The 7,842-nt window shown below is 39.8% G+C and overlaps 1 long non-coding RNA gene across 1 annotated transcript; it reads left to right on the top strand.

The window, feature by feature from the left end:
• The first annotated feature begins 6,576 nt into the window (after positions 1-6,576).
• LOC107836575 (uncharacterized) lies at positions 6,577-7,823 on the top strand. The gene is made up of 2 exons (XR_001662490.1): positions 6,577-7,247; positions 7,299-7,823. It is a non-coding gene; the product is annotated as an uncharacterized LOC107836575 (long non-coding RNA).
• The last annotated feature ends 19 nt before the right edge of the window (positions 7,824-7,842 follow it).

Genomic DNA, 7,842 nt, shown 5'->3' with positions numbered 1-7,842 from the left:
CACACACACACACACACACACACACACACACACACACACACACCAAAATCACTCCTAGGAGTCAGGGCCTCTGGATAGGGAGGCTGGATTGGGTTAACCTCAGGGCTTAGAGTAGTTTTAAGGGGGGACATTAGCATTCATAGAATGAGAATGACCTAGAGACTGATAAGAGCGAGTTACGCAACATGCGAAAGGCCTTCTGTGGTCAATGAAAGGCGTTCCTGTTTTGGGTCAGCTCAAAAAACAAACATTTAATAAGCATAAATTAAACATGTAGTGAATTGTGGTATCATCGGCCTCTTTGCTGGAAGTTCTGGAAACCAACTGTATGCCATGAGCCAAGAATTCCCCTCCTCCCCTAAACTTGTCAGAGCTCGGAGACCAAAGTCCCCCATGGGAGCCAGCCGTCAACATGCCGTTGCCTGAATAAGAAGAGCATGCCCAGCAAAGCTGTAATGAGGTCACTTATCAGCCAGGGCATTTCAGAGGGTGTGCCCTGCTTCCTCTAAGCTTCCCTCCATCTGTCAACGCGGGGACCCATGACCTCTGCCGCTAATGCCAGTCGAGTTATGTGGCATTATGAGGCTCTGTGACCGGCTCCAATCTGACTCAAGGAGGAGGCAGAGTGCTTCTTGTGTCTTAAGAGGAACTCAACAAGGCCTGACTCTTATTTGTCTTTAGACAAGCTTCAGGTGAAAAACAGCATGAGTTTTTGTGCTGGTTAACAATATGAAATAGAAACTAATCCAAAGAAAGCTGTAAATTCAAGTTAGAATCAATGTATTGTCAGTTCATTGTGTAATAAACAGCACAAAGATAAACTAGATATTTGTTTGAGATCCAACACTCAAAACAACCCTTAGTTGTTGAAGCAGTAGGTCTCCTGGATCCATAAATATGTGTTTGTGGTATCTGGCATCAAGATGCTAGCAGCTCGATTTTGTTTAGTACACCAAACAGATGCTCAGCTGGCTTGAGATCTGCGGAGTCTGAAGATCTAATCAACACACCCAACTCGTTGCTAAGCTCCTCAAACTATTTCTGAACCGTTTTTGTTACCTTGCAGGGTCCATAGTCCTGCTGAAAGTGGACATGGCCATCAGAGAATACCGTTTCCACCCTGACTAGTCTGCACCTATCTGCCTTCACACTTAGATACTCTTTGGAAGGAGGCCTGGCAGACTTTACCTCCTGCGGCATCTCAAGAAGTACAACCTTCAGTAGGAGTTGCTGGTCATACTACATTGCTTTATTTAATCTCTCTTATGCATTTGCACAAACCAGCTGCCACGGAGACAGTTTCTACTCCCAGGATGATTCTCTGATGAACACAATGAACACCTTACAGCAGGGGTCTCTAACCCAAGTCCTTGAGATCTACTGCCCTGCAGGTTTTAGATTAATCTCTGCTCCAACACAGCAGATTCAAATTATTGCTTTTCCCCTTCTGCATGCCAACAAGTTTGGGAAACGTCTGGAAACTAGCTATCTGTTTGAGTCAGGTGTGTTAGAGAAGAGGTTGTACGTAAAACCTGTCAGACAGTAGATCTTGACGACTAGGGTTTGGAGACCCCTTCCTTACAACCTATGTACTATCTTCAAGCTAAGACCACCTACACTAACATAACCAGCCTCTTTCCTAAAAACATGTCTGTACGTAGACATGCATGTGCATACTGTTCCTTTTATCCTTTTTTAAGTTTCCTCTAAAGTTTCCATATTTATACCGTATACATACTTAAGATCTGTTCTGATATCACTGCTTGAGCCAAAGACAGATTACCTTGTTTGTACACCCAATCTTTGCTTGTACTTGTATGTGTCATCTAGTCCCGAGGATCCAAAAGCTCTTCACCTGACATTTAATCATTCACCCAATCACACGCTGATTGTGGTAAGCTACTGGATAGTAGCCACAGCTGCCCCTGGGCAATCTGTCAGAAGCGAGACTGCCATGGACCAGCGCCACCTGGGCCCTCCGACCACCACCAGCAGCACCACCACCCAATGACACAACAGAGCGGGGATTGAACCAGCAACCCACTAATTACCAGATGAACTCCTACCACAATCACCACCATCATCCCCATTTTGACCAATATAACAAATTCTGACGAATCCTGCAGAGGGCAGCAAAACTATAGGAACCTTCTGCTTACTGTCCACTACAGGTCTTTCGTGTCGGCCAAGTTGTAGCAGCAGTACTACACTGACTTCCAGCATGTTGTGAGGATGCTTGTTTCAGTTTGCTGGGTTTTACTTTGACCAGGTGAGGTAGTCAGATATCTGCACTTTCAGGAACTTCATAACATCCCCACTCACTATGCTAGTCCAAAGTGACTGCATTAGGAGAGAACTTACCAGTAAAGTAATTTAACTGCTAACAGATGCAACAAACTGCGATCTCAGTGGGAGTCCTGATGATGCTTTAAGTGCATTTGTGAGTAAAGAGGGGCAAACAAGAAAGAGAGATTACTTCAGAGCAACCACAGCAGCATATCTAGAGTCCCTGTGAAGAAACTGTAAACGGCACTGGGTAATTGCTTCACAAATAACAGCACTTAAACTGTGGCAGGAAAACACAACAACACTTTTTTTTCTCTTTTTTTTCCCCAGCAAGACCACATGAAAGGGATTCCAGCATGTGAATGTTGAAAGCTGCTGATCAAGAAAAGCCTCTTTGAATCTCATTCAGAAAAATGTCTCCAGATGAAAATAAGAGGGGGAAAAAACAGATTGTTGAGCCGCAGTGTGCCAGTGTGTTGTTTTCAATTAGAAGAAATGAAGATATCTTTGAGTGAAAATGCTCCACAGATGATGTTGTGGAGGAGGAGGGGTGTTAGGGACTTGGTTTGCAGGCTGAAATTTGCCAAGTGTTTGACAGGGAACAGAACGATTCCAGTCAGCGCAGTGTTTAGCAGAAGAGAGTGTTTACACCTTTTATGGCGACGCTGATGAAGACACGTTCTACAATTTGTTACCAAGAAAGGACGGGAAAGCTAACCGTTATATTTTTTTATATGAAAGTAAATATACTTTTATTTTACCCAGCTATCGATCATAAGTGGCACATGTTTCTTATTTATCCTCCAGATTCCTTTTCTCTGACCATGGCTACACACAGCGTTACTTAAGACGTTACAGCAGACAAGGTTCAAAAGGTCCATTGCACCATCACCAAGGTACTATTGCTTCAGGTATAGACCAACAGTAAAAAAAAAAAAAAAAAAAAAAAAAAAAAGAACTCAAAACCCCCAGATATTTTCATAATAAACCTGTTGCTGCGCACTGCTAGTCACCAGAAATAAACTAGATTCAGGTCTCTATTTGGGCAAAACTTTAAGTTGTTTGTTATTTTCTTTTTGTCTTTGAATTCCTGTAAAAAACCCTGGATTAACTTGAGTAGGAATGTTGCTGTATACTGTAAAAAGGTTTGCCTTGCCTCGAAGTAACAATGTTTTAAAGTTACAGTTGATAAGCTGCACGTCTGTAAAGCAGCAGACTGCAGGCTAGTTAGCAACCAAGATAATACGGTCAGAAGGTATTTATTCTATGTGACCTTAATAAAAAGTAATGCTCTAGATAATATTACAATACATGTAAAAATATGTTAGGGTCATGGTAGACATCTGTGTTTTAAATTTTCATTTAAATATAGTGATCCAGACAAAATATTACTGGAGGTTTTTATAGAGGTTCACGCCACATAAAAGATTCGCATTAGCACTAATTTATCAAATGTGTCTATATTTAAAACGGTGAAAAAAGCTACATAAACCTAACAGTCCAGTGTCAAAAAGAAGGTACCCTTTCAATCATTAATTACTGCTCCTTAATCATGAATTAACTGTAACTAAATATTTTCAGTTCATCTTCACAAGCTACTCCCAGACTTGACTGCTGTCATATCTGGGAAATCAAGACACTATTTAGAACCCTCATGACAACATAAAGTAGTCGAAAAGATATCCAAAAGCAATGCTTCATACTCCTAAACTAAATAAATTAAAGAATAAGTGGGAAAGAAAATCTTTTGTCAACTTGAAATGGGCCACAGAGGTAACAAACAGTCTCTAAGGCTGGGTGAGAGCCAGACATCCACAAAAGGATAAGACATGAAACGGTGGCCAGCCTGCCAAAATACCTCTGAAAGAAAAGAGATAACTCACTTACCCAGGAGGTCCCAGCAGAACCCGACAACATCCGAAGCACAGCGAACCTCACTCGGCTAAGTTACAGTTAGCGTTCATGATTCGACAATAAGAAGCAGCCTGAAAAAAATAGTTAATTTCCAACACCTTTAGGAAACAGCTTGAAAAAACTGAGACACTAGCCGCGTGTTTCCACTAACCATAGAACTGCGCAAATTAAAATTACAAAAAATAAATTTGCATGCGAAGTTTAAAACAATAAAATAAAATAAACAATTAAAACAACTCACATTTTTCGATTAAAAAAAAAAAGAATTTGTTGCGCTGGGATGAGGTTGTTTTTCAGCCGTACTGAAATAGATGTATAGTATGTCGCACGAGTCACGAACATGAACAGCCGGATGTTACTACTGGCGAAAACCACGCAGAAGGCAAGTAGTCTTCTTTGTGGTTTGTAGTTTGTCCACCACAGCTCTCACGGCGTCAAAGTTGTGTGTCGATCCAATGTGCTGACTACAATTTCCCCAAAACGCCGCATACGTAGCCACTCACAAGTACAAGAGGCTTGTGTAGCTCCAAAGTCTGAACATGGTCAGTTCAGAATAACCTGGAACAATCGATCAAACAACTCAATACTAACTTTGAAAACCCATGATGTCAATGAAACAAAAGTATCCAGGCAGTCGGGGGGGAAACTGTCATGTCACCATAAACAATAAAAGCCGCATGAGCCTGGATATAACTTCTGAAGATTTTAATACTCACCACAGCCCACCAGAAATGTAAGCTGAAACGGTACCAAGATGAGGCAGTATATCTATTTTACAATAAATGCTGCCAAGTTTTTGTTAGCGGCTCATATGAAGAGAGTTCATACATGTGTTCTTTGGTCACACTGGGAAAAAAAATAAATGTATAAATAAATATTGGGTTCTGGGGTTAAATCATCATGTGGACTTTTGTCTGATGGATAGATCAAAGAATGCCACTGTCTTTTCTTCAGAACACCGGCTGAGCCTTTTTTGGGGCCCTACATATATGTTATATTTAAAGTTAAACCGTTAGATAAATATGAATGTTTCTTTTGTTCCAATTTACATTTCTGATAATTTGCTTGTTTCTTTTGTACTCACCATTGTTTGGCCCCAACAGGCATGGGATTGGCCGGCCCAGCACTTCCTGTTTAAATAGGTGTATAACGTCACTAATTACATCACTTGGTACAACCAAATGGAGGTTTTCTTTTTTCTATTGTATTGTTTGTTTTTCTGGAAGTAACCTTTTGAGTTTCCCTGTATTAAATGTTTTATTTCGCAGACCAGTAAGTTCTGTAGATGAGTTTGTGAGTTAGATTAATAATCTTGTTTCTGCTTCTTTGTTTATTTTTGTTATGCAGTTTGACCTGTTTTCTCCTGGTATTGTCTAATAAAGTGCAAGTGTGTTGTGACAAGTACAGAAAAGCCTTAATAAATTCAACCTTATGCACCTCAAATCCTCAAATACTTGACACCCCTTTTAAAATCGCTTTAATGGTTTTATTTTAATAGTTGAAACCAAATATACCTTAATGTTCATTAATACGCACAGCGGGAACCGTTTTAGCACTACAGCAGAAGCTAATGTCTATGGTCTTCCTTATCCTCGCTCTTCAGGGTGCGACCAATCAAACGCCGAATACAATGAGTGGTGCTCCTGGATTGGCTGCCTTGTAAACACCAGCCAATAGCATGTCAAGTAGCACTGTACATACATATGTCAGCTTCCTAAATTGTATTTCTTCTTTTGTATATTTTAGATATGTTGTACGAAAAAATACTTCACCATCATTAGGCAGAAGTCAACTCTGTTACTCAGGTTGCGTGTTTGTAGTTCAACTCTCTTGTTAAAAGATTGTCTGTCATGTCAGAGATAGATGTATTAAAGCCTCTGGACAGATCTGCAGGCAAAACACACTCCAGCTAAAACAAAAGTTTTCCACCTAAAATCCACTTTTGCATTTTATTAAGCTAATCAGCTCTATTTGCCTGAGTTTCTAACAACAATTAGCTTAAGATAGTGTGTGTGTGTGTGTGTGTGTACACTCTGAGCAGTATGATTCAACCTGTGGATGTTCTATTCTACGTTTCATGGACACAAGGAGGTCTAAATGGATAATCCAGGGCAGTAAACACAATTGTGCAGCTTCTAAGCATGTCCACATGCTAGCATAGTCTGCCACTGTGGAATAGGTTCTTTGTGGACTTTATATTATTCCAGAGGGGTGATGCGGAGCAGGGTTAAAACCTGGAATGTTCACTATTTCCCCACAGGAAGAGACTCGTGGAAGTCTACCACTGCCCCACGCCCAAAATCTCCTCATCACACGCAAAGTTGGCTGCCTGCTTAAATATAACACAAAAACCACAAAGAAACGTTCCACTTCATTTTCCTTTTGTGTTTTTATTAAAGATATTCTTTCTTTAATACAGTTTTATGGTATAAAATTTCACATTACAAAAATATTAAAAGGTTGTTGTTTTATTTCATTTTGTTTTCATGACAAAACAAAACAAAACAAAAAAAAAACAAACCCCAGAACCGAAGGAACCTGGTTTTGACCCGCTTCGTTCTCATTTTTAATACAAGTTAATATTCACTTCACTGGACGCTGTTTGCCTCACACAGAAGCACGTTCTACATTTACACAGGTCTCAACGCAGAGTCATAGTGGGCGTTTCTGCAGGACACAAACAGGACACACTTTACAACACGTAGTGGCACAGTGAACTTTCTGAGGCAGTCTTAGTTATTTATAAGCGAGTCTGGATATTTTAAGGCACTGGCTTCCTATATATGTTTCACAATGGAGTCATGCAAGCAAACTGCAGGTATTACACTGCAGGTGTAAACCTACATTAGGTTTATGTCATCTAGAGATTCGCAGATCAGAGTTTTGTTGTCAATCTAAAATTTTGTACAGATTGTATCTATGGTTCTAAAATAGATTGTATCTATGGTTCTAAAATATATATTAGTTATAAAAACAGCTAAATGTGCAGTTCCTACGGTTAAAAGTTATAATAGCAGCCTATATCTAGTAATATCAGTTTAAGTTGAGTCTGATTTGTCACTTAAACTATTTTTAATAAAGAATTCCTGCTGTCAGAGATCATTAATTATTTTTAAATGAACCAATTAAATTTGATCGGAGGCGACGTCACTCTGTGTGAGAAAGGGGTCACAATAAAACAGGAAGAAAATAATAGAGATAACACTATGAGTTGTTTTTGGCATGAGATCCTAGATATTACAGTGGTTAGTATGATTAGAGTAGTTGGTACTTGGAAAAAGTCCAGAAGTATTAACACCATAAGGAGTCCAGAGCAGCTAGCATCCCTCCACAGTAAATACAGCTAACCTTTAAATAGCTTAACCTTTGGTTGTTCTTCTGACTCAAGGTTAAAACATTTCACTGATACCAAACACCGCTAGCTCCATACAACAATGTCCATGTTGAAGCTTGTCCAAGGTTAACTGTATAACCTCTTAGCCTTCGTTACAGTGCGATCCCTGACTTTTTGAGTTTCCAGCTGGTCAGTCACAGGTCAGCGCATCTCTATTGACATCCCAATTATGTGATTTTACAACATAAGCTACTATAAGTAGTATGTTTTTGGCATCGTATTGCAGTGCTTACCATATTGTTATTATG

This window comes from Poecilia formosa, unplaced genomic scaffold, assembly GCF_000485575.1.
Source record: "Poecilia formosa unplaced genomic scaffold, Poecilia_formosa-5.1.2 Scaffold67, whole genome shotgun sequence".
Classification (NCBI taxonomy): Eukaryota; Metazoa; Chordata; class Actinopteri; order Cyprinodontiformes; family Poeciliidae; genus Poecilia; species Poecilia formosa.
This window is presented reverse-complemented; position numbering and strand designations above follow the sequence as displayed.